This window comes from Coregonus lavaretus (genome assembly GCF_964263955.1).
Source record: "Coregonus lavaretus genome assembly, chromosome: 5".
NCBI lineage: Eukaryota > Metazoa > Chordata > Actinopteri > Salmoniformes > Salmonidae > Coregonus > Coregonus lavaretus.
Window position 1 is genome coordinate 70765340 of NC_139992.1, and position 14139 is coordinate 70779478.

A 14139-nucleotide genomic window follows, 5' to 3' on the forward strand; every position below is an offset into this window, starting at 1 on the left:
TGTGTTACTGCTTTGTTCTGGAGGCACTTTAACGCACACACCACTGAACACAGTAGACAAAATAACTCAACTTTATTTATCGTCAGGGCATAAAATGTCTAATTACACAAATATAATTCTAGCGACATAATCCATCATTATCAAAAGTAACGTTCACTTACACTTGCCACACTAGTAGAGATGCATTGCAGAGGCAGCAGTGCACGCTTTTCAAATCTCCCTCATTCTCATAACTATGGAGGAAGGGGCCATGCGCCTCTTAACGTTCCAACATTGTTTTTTAAATGCAAAAACAGCCGACAGAGAATATATTCCCAGTATGAAGTTGGTAAATGTGTAAATAGAATGCACGAATAAGCATGGTCTAACTTCGATAGTCGCATCCCACGAAGAGGCTAACAACAGGTTTCTTGTCAATAACATGCGCGTACTAAGATATTCGCCTCTGAAATCCACCATCTTCACTCACTACTGCAGACTTACCGTTTACTATCACTGCTCCAGGCATACCTACGAAACTAAACCATAAACTTCTAAATTGCGTCGTAGCTAAGTAAAAAAAATCTCATCCCCGTATGCTGCTATTTTGATTCGGCAGGAGTTTGTGAATCGTAGTAAAATTGCAAAAGTGGCGCGAACGTACCCTGCTTTTAACCATGTGGTGAATGAAGGGCGGCTCCCGCCGTCGAACGTAAATATCTACCACCCCAACTCCTTCATTAACATAAATAAACTACTTCCGATCTTTACCCTCCGCCAATCCAAAACACGAGTTACTACAATGGAAATGTTGGCCAAGTGCTCGTTTCTTGTTCGAAGTCATATTGATCGGGTATCTTCGTTTGGCTACGAATATATCAATAATGGATAACCTGCAACATTTTAGTTAAAGTAGCCTATGCCTCTCATGATGAATATTAGTTTGCAGGCTAGTGGAGATAAAATATCAAAGTTTACTCTCTTAATCAGTCTGAAATATGTTCTGTTTTAGATTAGATTGGTTTCTTATGCAATTAGAAATCATTATGATATGGTGGATTAATTAGTTCGTGTTATTCTAACTAGGTAAGATTTACATGACTTTTTGAAAAGTTACACAACTGAATAGGCTAGTGGAGGTAAATCGTGGTTACACTTTGTTAACATTGCCTGCAGGTAGGCCTATAATGCTTTATTACTTGTTATAAACAACATGATTTATAATCGCTTATAAAGAGGCTTATATGTTATGCCTATAAAGGACATTTCCAGCTGACTCAAAACGCCTGTTATTTAGTCAAGAATCAGCATCATTATTAGATGATAACATTATAAAAGGGTACATTACATGACACGTCTTACAATGCATTATAACGTCACCATAATGCACTATACCTGCAGGTTTTTAAGTAAAATGTTACCTAAATCATGAATGTATTCTCCATTGAACATGTTTTTTTAGATAATGAGGAATAGGCTTAATCTGTGTCCAGGAAAATAATAATGAACAATCATTAGTAATATTGCAAAGTCAATTTAACTACGGTCATTTCTGAATTCTATCTTTATAAATTGTTCCCCCCACTGTGATATGCCTATATTAAACCTAAATCCCATCTAAAATGTTTTTTTTTTTTCTTTTTTCTATCGTGCATTGGCGAGCCGCATTTTACATTCATAAAGCATATCGCAGGCCGTTCTAAAACTAGGTTGCTTGAGGACCGGACAGATAACCATTTCTTTAGGCTACCTTGTTCAATCATGTTAGCTAGCTAACAACCTGGGTCGCGTTCAGCAGGACGCAACGTTTTGGAATGTTCAGATAGAAATATGCTATGTAGAACAATCGTGCGTCTGACATGTTGAATAAGTAATAACGTCGGCTTTATTCATGAAATGTATATCTGCAACGTTGGAGAACATTTTTCAACTGAACGTAGCCCTGGTAACATTACCAGTTGCCTATATGCAAACATTTGGTGGCACAGAATGAAAGGAAAAGGAATAACAAATAATTTATTGACTAAATCCCTCTTGCCACTACGCTATATCTGACTGTCTACATAACTTTATTTTGAGTTAATGTGGACCCAGTGACTCAGACTTGAGCACTTGGACCAGGACTCGAGCACTGGGACTTGGACTTTAGCCATAGGGACGACTCGACCATTGGTGACTCGAACTCGGACTCGAGCACAGGGGACTTGGGACTCGATGTTTAGTGACTCGGCTACATAACTGGGCAAAAATAGCTCCCGTTCTACTTTTGGACATCAATGTGGCTGCGACGTCTGTGGAACGTGGCAATGGCAATGACGCGACCGAGTGATGGAGGTGCAACCCATACTACTTTACGATACCATTTGGTGATAATCTCTCTCTCGCTCTCTCTCTCTCTGCTTGTGTGTGTCTGTTTTGTATGTAATGTGCAATATCTATGTAGACTGAATTTTACATGGCCAGATCATTCTTATATAATATAAAATAATTATTATACTGTATGTTTTGTCGTTTCTGCTGTTGGGAAGATAATATGATGCTATGCATGTTTGTAGGACAAGGCTATGCATGTTTGTGCACATGGAAGTCAGTGATTTATGATTTATAACTAAAATGTGACAAACATGAAAGGGCATTTAGTTGACTAAAATGTCCCACTGTTTTCATCATTTTGACAATAACTAGATTAAATCATTATCCAAATGACAAAAATGTGACTAAGACTTAATGATATTTTAGTCAAAAATGACTAAGACTAGACTAAATCTAAAAAAGAGTGGCAAAATTAACACTGATGCAAATGCAATGATTTGGAGGGAACAACAATATTAATAGCTTAGTAGGCTATAATGCCTTAAATATTATAAATATAGCTGAAAATGCATACTGTAGGCCTGTGGTTCCCAACCTTTTTCTGTTACTGTACCACCAACTGTATTTTGCTCTGCCCGGACTACCCCTGATGTACCCCTTCATGTACATTTTACCAGTAAGCCTATGGTCTCTTGAGCCTTCTAAAGTACCCCCTGTGGATAGGCCAAGGACCCCCAGGGGTCCTAGTACCCCTGGTTGGGAACCACTGCTGTAGACTATATGACATGGTGCTTCATCCTTACAGAAAATTACAAAGATGCCAGTGTAGTGGAAAGTACTCTATCATATCAATTATTGACATGATGGATGATGTTTCCAAAAAACCCAAAGATGGCTGGCTTCATGTTGTTGCACACATTAGACCAGGGCTCTCCAACCCTGTTCCTGGAGAGCTACCGTCCTGTAGGTTTTCACTCCAACCCTGTTCCTGGAGAGCTACCGTCCTGTAGGTTTTCACTCCAACCCTGTTCCTGGAGAGCTACCGTCCTGTAGGTTTTCACTCCAACCCTGTTCCTGGAGAGCTACCGTCCTGTAGGTTTTCACTCCAACCCTGTTCCTGGAGAGCTACCGTCCTGTAGGTTTTCACTCCAACCCTGTTCCTGGAGAGCTACCGTCCTGTAGGTTTTCACTCCAACCCTGTTCCTGGAGAGCTACCGTCCTGTAGGTTTTCACTCCAACCCTGTTCCTGGAGAGCTACCGTCCTGTAGGTTTTCACTCCAACCCTGTTCCTGGAGAGCTACCGTCCTGTAGGTTTTCACTCCAACCCTAATCTAGCACACCTGATTCTAATAATTAGCTGGTTGATAAGCTGAATCAGGTTAGTTACAACTGGGGTGCAAGCAAAACCCTACAGGAGGTAGCTCTCCAGGAACAGGGTTGGAGAGCCCTGCAATAGACTCAGTACTAGTACTGAGTAGTGAAGGGAACCACTTAGACTTCCACCTACCTTCAGGTGATGCCAGAACACCATGCCTCCTGTAGTTTACCTCCGGTCACTTGGTGCTCCCTTCTGAAGAGTGCCTCTTCTTTGTTCTGGCTTCTAAGTGGTAACAAACTTCTTATTTACAGTATGTCATCATCATAGTTCAGAGTTTTCAAATTACGTTACAATATAGTGAGTATAAGACTGTTAGGTGGAATACTATGACACTGTGTTAGTTTTGTGAAGAAATAATGTGCAACCTACACTTTGACAAAAAGGTTTTTATCCAAAACCTAAAAGTGTTCGTCGGCTGTCCCCATGAGAGAACCCTTTAAAGAATTCTAGGTTCCAGGTAGAACCCTTTTGGGTTAGATGTAGAACCCTTTCCACAGAGAGTTCTCCCATGGGGACACCCAAAGAAAGAGTGTACATGAAACCCCTAATCCTTCCTCCTGTATGGTATTGTTTCACTGACTCTCTGTTTCTGCATTATCCATAGAATAATGCTGCTTTCATAACTAAGTGGGAGGTGGGAATTTAACAGATGTTAAGTGGTAAATACCAATTGGATGCATTTAACTAGATGAGAAACACTGATTGGCTAATGGCTAACAAGCTGTGTAAACCATAAACTAAAAGTACAGCTATCATACTTGTTAACAAATGAGTGTTCAAAAACCATATTAATAGATTGCTTCTTATAAATAATGTTTTGTTTTTGCATTTAACTGCCGAAATGCTGTTATCGAGTTCATTTCTTTAGTAGGTGATGTCAGAAGTCAGTATGTGGGAGAAGTGGGAGCTCAGGATGATAGATTAGTTTCTCACTAGAAATTACCAGTTGGAGGGCCGTTCAAATAGATTTTTCCTATTCGTATGTGGTAAATGTCCATTTCCCACTTGGTTACGAACAGTATAACTGTCAACTTGTGAGTCAAGGTGACATTGGACGTAAAGGAATCGGCATTGTAAATTTACATTTTATGTTCAAAGCCCTTATTCTCAATGAATACATTTTTATGTTGTGAAAATGACCTTGAAGGTACAGCTCATGTGTCATCCTGCAAGTATAAGTCCATGTATGTAGCCTATGCAATTTTTAAATTTGGAGATAAGTTAAGTCAACTAGAAACACTTATTTGGCATAGCTGCTTTAAAAATATGGTTAACTGTTTGTTTTTGTGTTAAACAGAGTTTTATTTCTATGCAGATCCATGAGTGATTCCATATCATCTCAGTGTGAGGGCTAGTAATGGAATCCCTGAAGTTGCAATGCTACCAACTCTCTTCTAAAATGGCAGTTGCTGAAACTCCTCCCACCGTGGGGCCACAGGAGTGTTCCACACCATAAAAGCAATACTTGGAATTGTCTTGCTTTGTGACCTGAGGTCAGGCCAGCTCACCTCTCACCTCGAGCTTCATTCATGTGTAAAATCTCACACAAGGGGAGCAAAAACACATACAGTGGGGAAAAAAAGTATTTAGTCAGCCACCAATTGTGCAAGTTCTCCCACTTAAAAAGATGAGAGAGGCCTGTAATTTTCATCATAGGTACACGTCAACTATGACAGACAAATTGAGGAAAAAAAATCAAGAAAATCACATTGTAGGATTTTTAATGAATTTATTTGCAAATTATGGTGGAAAATAAGTATTTGGTCAATAACAAAAGTTTCTCAATACTTTGTTATATACCCTTTGTTGGCAATGACACAGGTCAAACGTTTTCTGTAAGTCTTCACAAGGTTTTCACACACTGTTGCTGGTATTTTGGCCCATTCCTCCATGCAGATCTCCTCTAGAGCAGTGATGTTTTGGGGCTGTCGCTGGGCAACACAGACTTTCAACTCCCTCCAAAGATTGTCTATGGGGTTGAGATCTGGAGACTGGCTAGGCCACTCCAGGACCTTGAAATGCTTCTTACGAAGCCACTCCTTCGTTGCCTGGGCGGTGTGTTTGGGATCATTGTCATGCTGAAAGACCCAGCCACATTTCATCTTCAATGCCCTTGCTGATGGAAGGAGGTTTTCACTCAAAATCTCACGATACATGGCCCCATTCATTCTTTCCTTTACACGGATCAGTCGTCCTGGTCCCTTTACAGCCCCAAAGCATGATGTTTCCACCCCCATGCTTCACAGTAGGTATGGTGTTCTTTGGATGCAACTCAGCATTCTTTGTCCTCCAAACACGACGAGTTGAGTTTTTACCAAAAAGTTATATTTTGGTTTCATCTGACCATATGACATTCTCCCAATCCTCTTCTGGATCATCCAAATGCAGTCTAGCAAACTTCAGACGGGCCTGGACATGTACTGGCTTAAGCAGGGGGACACGTCTTGCACTGCAGGATTTGAGTCCCTGGCGGCGTAATGTGTTACTGATAGTAGGCTTTGTTACTTTGGTCCCAGCTCTCTGCAGGTCATTCACTAGGTCCCCCCGTGTGGTTCTGGGATTTTTGCTCACCGTTCTTGTGATCATTTTGACCCTACGGGGTGAGATCTTGCGTGGAGCCCCAGATCGAGGGAGATTATCAGTGGTCTTGTATGTCTTCCATTTCCTAATAATTGCTCCCACAGTTGATTTCTTCAAACCAAGCTGCTTACCTATTGCAGATTCAGTCTTCCCAGCCTGGTGCAGGTCTACAATGTTGTTTCTGGTGTCCTTTGACAGCTCTTTGGTCTTGGCCATAGTGGAGTTTGGAGTGTGACTGTTTGAGGTTGTGGACAGGTGTCTTTTATACTGATAACAAGTTCAAACAGGTGCCATTAATACAGGTAACGAGTGGAGGACAGAGGAGCCTCTTAAAGAAGAAGTTACAGGTCTGTGAGAGCCAGAAATCTTGCTTGTTTGTAGGTGACCAAATACTTATTTTCCACCATAATTTGCAAATAAATTCATAAAAAATCCTACAATGTGATTTTCTGGATTTATTTTTCTCAATTTGTCTGTCATAGTTGACCTGTACCTATGATGAAAATTACAGGCCTCTCTCATCTTTTTAAGTGGGAGAACTTGCACAATTGGTGGCTGACTAAATACTTTTTTCCCCCACTGTAGGTCTTTCCTCTCAGGGCCACATGACAACCAGCCCGACAACAAAAATTAAATGTTGCTACATACTTGTGCAATGTCAAAACGAATTGGTTTGAAGGTCTCTGACGAATTGAATGGTTCACCAAGGTACTTTGTGAAATTAATACAAAGTATTTCATCAGCTTTCGATATATATACTGTATAAATAAACAGTACTTCTAGCCCCCTCTTCAACTGTTTGTGCATTATTAACAGAAACCCTACGAAAAAAGATTGCATTTAGAGTGCAGTATAACTGAAGTATGCTGCAAGTATTTTGTCCAAAATATGTTTTTACGGCAGTAATTCTGCAGTGTAATTGTAATAATTGCAATAAATATTCTGCAATTACTGCGTCCAAAATACCACAGTCGACTGCAGTTACTACACTTTTACAGCAGTTTCAAAACTGAAATCTTTTTTGTGATGGAAACCTCTGCAAAGTTATTAATATTAACAATTGTGAATGCAAGTAACTGAAAACGTACTACTGAAGCGTTTACATTTTGCACATCTAATAGTGCATTGATCCCACTTTTGATCCAATAATTGATCCCACTTACTGTTCTGAGGCTAGGGTATTTGCATGTTTGTTTTTTTTCTTTTCAGATTCAACAAAATGTCTTGCGAAGAATAATGTACAGTTGAAGGGAAAGCACCATAACAATTGTATTTACTTCTGGTGCTTCGAAACAAACATTGTTTAAAAAAATGTAATTGGTTAAAATAATGTGGCTACAATAAATCAGATCCAAGATGAGTCCTTATCCTATTTGGTGAAAAAAAAACACGGAGCCATGGCAAAATAATTACATTGCTCCCTGCAGTTGTGTTCCCATAGCAACAAGCTACAAACAACTTTACTCTGAGCATATCCACCCAAGCAACCTCAGAGCAGCCTCTGTGAAGGTTAGGCTACTACTACTTTCACAGCCAGTGATTTTCTACCACAGGTTCAAGATGCCCCTGTCTTGTCCCGTCCTCACTATATTTAGCACAAAGTAGTAGATTGGCATTGAGTAAGTCAGTAGATCTTTCATAATGTTTTTGTTTTTATGCATTAATTAAAAAAGCTTAAGGTAAAATAAACCAAACATGAAAATTAGATGTATGGTTTGGGGTGAGTAAATAACCTGCTAGAAAAATAAAACATACACCCTTTCATATAGCCTGGTCCTTTGAACCTCTCAAGTTCTCCATGAACTGAACATCTCTACCTGCCGATACTCACAGAGGTGCTTCAACCAAAAAAATTATAAAGTGTCTTCTTGATGCTCTGTCCCCCTGATACATCCAATGCTCAAATCCCACACTATCATGTGTTGAAGGCTAGTATCTGCTGAGCACACCAGGGAAGAGACAAGGTCATACCCTCCCCTCCCTTTGACCCCTTCGACCCCACTCACACTGAAAGGGAATTTATGTTTCCCAGACTTAGTCTACCCTGATCTCTGAGAACTCCCACAACTCAAATTCTGTTTAAGACAATTGAGCGTGTTCTTGGTGCCCCCCCCCCCCCCCCCCCCCCCCCCCCCCCCCGCCCGCCCGCCCGCAGTGATATGCTTGCATCCCCTGATCTCTGCAAACAGTTTTTACTGTTCTTTACAGAAAATATAGAAAAATATACACTGCTCAAAAAAATAAAGGGAACACTTAAACAACACAATGTAACTCCAAGTCAATCACACTTCTGTGAAATCAAACTGTCCACTTAGGAAGCAACACTGATTGACAATACATTTCACATGCTGTTGTGCAAATGGAATAGACAACAGGTGGAAATTATAGGCAATTAGCAAGACACCCCCAATAAAGGACTGGTTCTGCAGGTGGTGACCACAGACCACTTCTCAGTTCCTATGCTTCCTGGCTGATGTTTTGGTCACTTTTGAATGCTGGCTGTGCTTTCACTCTAGTGGTAGCATGAGACGGAGTCTACAACCCACACAAGTGGCTCAGGTAGTGCAGCTCATCCAGGATGGCACATCAATGCGAGCTGTGGCAAGAAGGTTTGCTGTGTCTGTCAGCGTAGTGTCCAGAGCATGGAGGCACTGCCAGGAGACAGGCCAGTACATCAGGAGACGTGGAGGAGGCCGTAGGAGGGCAACAACCCAGCAGCAGGACTGCTACCTCCGCCTTTGTGCAAGGAGGAGCAGGAGGAGCACTGCCAGAGCCCTGCAAAATGACCTCCAGCAGGCCACAAATGTGCATGTGTCTGCTCAAACGGTCAGAAACAGACTCCATGAGGGTGGTATGAGGGCCCGACGTCCACAGGTGGAGGTTGTGCTTACAGCCCAACACCGTGCAGGACGTTTGGCATTTGCCAGAGAACACCAAGATTGGCAAATTCGCCGCTGGCACCTTGTGCTCTTCACAGATGAAAGCAGGTTCACACTGAGCACATGTGACAGACGTGACAGAGTCTGGAGACGCCGTGGAGAACGTTCTGCTGCCTGCAACATCCTCCAGCATGACCGGTTTGGCGGTGGGTCAGTCATGATGTGGGGTGGCATTTCTTTGGGGGGCCGCACAGCCCTCCATGTGCTCGCCAGAGGTAGCCTGACTGCCATTAGGTACCGAGATGAGATCCTCAGACCCCTTGTGAGACCATATGCTGGTGCGGTTGGCCCTGGGTTCCTCCTAATGCAAGACAATGCTAGACCTCATGTGGCTGGAGTGTGTCAGCAGTTCCTGCAAGAGGAAGGCATTGATGCTATGGACTGGCCCGCCCGTTCCCCAGACCTGAATCCAATTGAGCACATCTGGGACATCATGTCTCGCTCCATCCACCAATGCCACGTTGCACCACAGACTGTCCAGGAGTTGGCGGATGCTTTAGTCCAGGTCTGGGAGGAGATCCCTCAGGAGACCATCCGCCACCTCATCAGGAGCATGCCCAGGCGTTGTAGGGAGGTCATACAGGCACGTGGAGGCCACGCACACTACTGAGCCTCATTTTGACTTGTTTTAAGGACATTACATCAAAGTTGGATCAGCCTGTAGTGTGGTTTTCCACTTTAATTTTGAGGGTGACTCCAAATCCAGACCTCCATGTGTTGATACATTTGATTTCCATTGATAATTTGTGTGTGATTTTGTTGTCAGCACATTCAACTATGTAAAGAAAAAAAGTATTTAATACGATTATTTAATTCATTCAGATCTAGGATGTGTGTCACGTTCGTTGAATGACGGGTCAGACCAAGGCGCAGCGTGATATGCATACATGTTTATTTTAACTGAATAAACACCACGACAAAACAATAAACGAAACGTGAAGTCCAAGGTAGAACACACAACATACCGTACACGAAACAAGATCCCACAACTAGACAGTGCCAATAGGCTGCCTAAGTATGGTCCCCAATCAGAGACAACGAGCGACAGCTGCCTCTGATTGGGAACCACACCGGCCAACATAGAACTATACATACTAGACAAGCCACATAGAAAAAGCACAACAAGGAATATACACACCCTGACTCAACATATAAGCGTCCCCTGAGTCAGGGCGTGACAGTACCCCCCCCGCCCCCCCCTCAAAGGTGCGGACTCCGACCGCACAACATAAACATAACAGGGTAGGGGCCGGGTGGGCATTCCGCCTCGGCGGATCCGGCTCAGGGCGTGCCGACTTCTCACTCTCCGCCTCCCTGTTGCACCCCTGGTCTGGTCTGGACCTCGGCGCGCTGCTTCCCCTCTCCTTCCTCCCACGATACGCCAGGCCCTGTCTGGACCCTGGTGTGGGAGACCACGAACCTGGAGAGGGGCTGACGTCATGGTCTGGACTGGAGCCGCTGACCGGAGCTGGACTTGGCACCGGTGGAGCGGACTGCTCTGGCTCCGGAGTGGAGCAACTGACCGGAGCTGGATCAGGCACCGGTGGAGCGGACTGCTCTGGCTCCGGAGTGGAGCCGCTGACCGGAGCTGGACTGGACCCCGGTGGAGCGGACTGCTCTGGCTCCGGAGTGGCGCAGCTGACCGGAACTGGATCAGGCACCGGTGGAGCGGACTGCTCTGGCTCCGGAGTGGAGCAGCTGACCGGTGCCGGACCAGACACTGGTGGAACGGGCACGGGCCGTGCCGGACTGGACAAATGCACCACTGGTCTGGTGGGAGGAGCAGGCACGGGCCGGACCTGACTAGGAACACGCACCACTGGCTTGGTGCGAGGGGCAGGAACGGGCCGGACTGGCGACGCGCACCACTGGCTTGGTGCAAGGAGCAGGAACAGGCCGGGCCGGGCTGGCGACACGCACCACTGGCTTGGTGCGAGGAACAGGCCGGGCCGGGCTGGCGACGCGCACCACTGGCTTGGTGCGAGGAGCAGGTACAGGCCGGACCGTGCTGGCGACGCGCACCACTGGCTTGGTGCGAGGAGCAGGAACAGGCCAGGCCGTGCTGGCGACGCGCACCACTGGCTTGGTGCAAGGAGCAGGAACAGGCCGGGCCGGACTGGCGACACGCACCACTGGCTTGGTGCGGGGAGCAGGAACGGGCCGGACCGGACTGGCGACACGCACCACTTGCTTGGTGCGAGGAGCAGGACTGGGTTCCTTTATTAACCCCCGCTCCTTCTGCTGCCTAACCAGCTCCTCTCGCCGTGCCTCTACTTTTTCCTTCTCCCTTTTAGCCTCCTGTAGCGCCTCCCTCTGACCGAATAACTCCTGCTCCAACTGAACCAACAGCTCCCGTAACATGGTGGCCTCCTCTCCTAACCTGCAGATCCGCCCTTTCACGGCCTCCTGCTGCCTCGTCGTCCACACCGTGTGCCCCCCCAAATGTTTTTCTTGGGGTTGCCTCCCGGGTCTGATCCCTTTCAGGGCCTCCATCTGCCTTGCCAGATCCTCTCTTATCTCCCGCCAAGTCCATCCTCTCTGCTCCTCCTCGGCACGCTGCTTGGTCCTTGTTTGGTGGGATCTTCTGTCACGTTCGTTGAATGACGGGTCAGACCAAGGCGCAGCGTGATATGCATACATGTTTGTTTTAACTGAATAAACACCACGACAAAACAAAAACGAAATGTGAAGTCCAAGGTAGAACACACAACATACCTTACACAGAACGAGATCCCACAACTAGACAGTGCCAATAGGCTGCCTAAGTATGGTCCCCAATCAGAGACAACCAGCGACAGCTGCCTCTGATTGGGAACCACACCGGCAAACATAGAACTATACATACTAGACAAGCCACATAGAAAAAGCACAACAAAGAATATACACACCCTGACTCAACATATAAGCGTCCCCTGAGTCAGGGCGTGACAATGTGTTATTTTAGTGTTCCCTTTATTGAGCAGTGTATAACCGACACCATACCAGCATTTCTGGTCAGGAGGCACTTGAGGCAACTACTCTGAGACTGTCAACTGCTTCCTTTTCCTCCTTTGAGCAAATATCCTTTGAGTCCCTTCTTGATACTGTAGCTCACATGAAGAACTCCTGCTGCCCCTTGGACGTGATCCCTACTAGACTACTAAAAGAGGTTATGCCTACTGTTGGTCCCAACATTCTGTCTATTGTAAATAGCTCCCTAATCTCTGGCTCCTTTCCAGCCTAGTATAAAACTGCTCTGGTCCAACCTCCTTAAAAACCCCAATCTAGACCCCTCCTCACTGAGTAATTACAGACCTATCTCTAAACTTCCTTTTTTATCCAAGATTTTAGAAAAAGTTGTTTTAAAGAGCCACTGAACACGCCGATTGGCAGAAAAACAAGATTTCATTCTTGGAGGTGTGTTTCCTGACCATTCCGCATTTGGTCAATGATGTTTGTTCCCCATGAGACACTGTAGATGCGGAAGCCTATTTCACTTCCTCAAAAGGCCAAGAATTAATCTAAGAAATTCAAGAAATCTGTAATACATTTTTACGTTTTTGCCAAGGATGTTTTAGTTACCCGATTTTACATCTAACTAAGGTGTTTGGTGCAGTATTTCTTAAGTAAAAAAATTTGCGAGTGTTGTCTTATGTAAACAAAGTCAGAGCTGCTGGGCAGGTCTGACTCACTGTCTATGCTATTGGATAGAGAGCAATCACCGCAGCTGTTCACCCCATGTTAGTGGGCAAATGGACATCATCAAATCAAAACCCAACCTTAATTTACTCGTTGTGGCGCACGGATGTTCCAAACTCAGTTTTAGCCAAGACTGACTTTATAACCAGTATGAAAATGTATGCACTCACTAACTGTAAGTCGCTCTGGATAAGAGCGTCTGCTAAATGACTAAAATGTAAATGACCAAAATGATCTTATTTACACTTTGTAGTCAATTTTGACAATAGAATAACTGTTTCTGACTCATATCGATGCCACATACAGTGAGGGGGAAAAAGTATTTGATCCCCTGCTGATTTTGTACGTTTACCCACTGACAAAGACATGATCAGTGTATAATTTTAATGGTAGGTTTATTTGAACAATGAGAGACAGAATAACAACAAAAAAATCCAGAAAAACGCATGTCAAAAATGTTATAAATTGATTTGCATTTTAATGAGGGAAATAAGTATTTGACCCCTCTGCAAAACATGACTTAGTACTTGGTGGCAAAACCCTTGTTGGCAATCACAGAGGTCAGACGTTTCTTGTAGTTGGCCACCAGGTTTGCACACATCTCAGGAGGGATTTTGTCCCACTCCTCTTTGCAGATCTTCTCCAAGTCATTAAGGTTTCAAGGCTGAAGTTTGACAACTCTAATCTTCAGCTCCCTCCACAGATTCTCTATGTGATTAAGGTCTGGAGACAGGCTAGGCCACTCCAGGACCTTAATGTGCTTCTTCTTGAGCCACTCCTTTGTTGCCTTGGCTGTGTGTTTTGGGTCATTGTCATGCTGGAATACCCATCCACGACCCATTTTCAATGCCCTGGCTGAGGGAAGGAGGTTCTCACCCAAGATTCGACGGTTCATGGCCCCGTCCATCGTCCCTTTGATGCGGTGAAGTTGTTCTGTCCCCTTAGCAGAAAAACACCCCCACTAGCATAATGTTTCCACCTCCATTTTTGACGGTGGGGATGGTGTTCTTGGGGTCATAGGCAGCATTCCTCCTCCTCCAAACACGGCGAGTTGAGTTGATGCCAAAGAGCTCGATTTTGGTCTCATCTGACCACAACACTTTCACCCAGTTCTCCTCTGAATCATTCAGATGTTCATTGGCAAACTTCAGACGGGCCTGTATATGTGCTTTCTTGAGCAAGGGGACCTTGCGGGCGCTGCAGGATTTCAGTCCTTCACAGCGTAGTGTGTTACCAATTGTTTTCTTGGTGACTATGGTCCCAGCTGCCTTG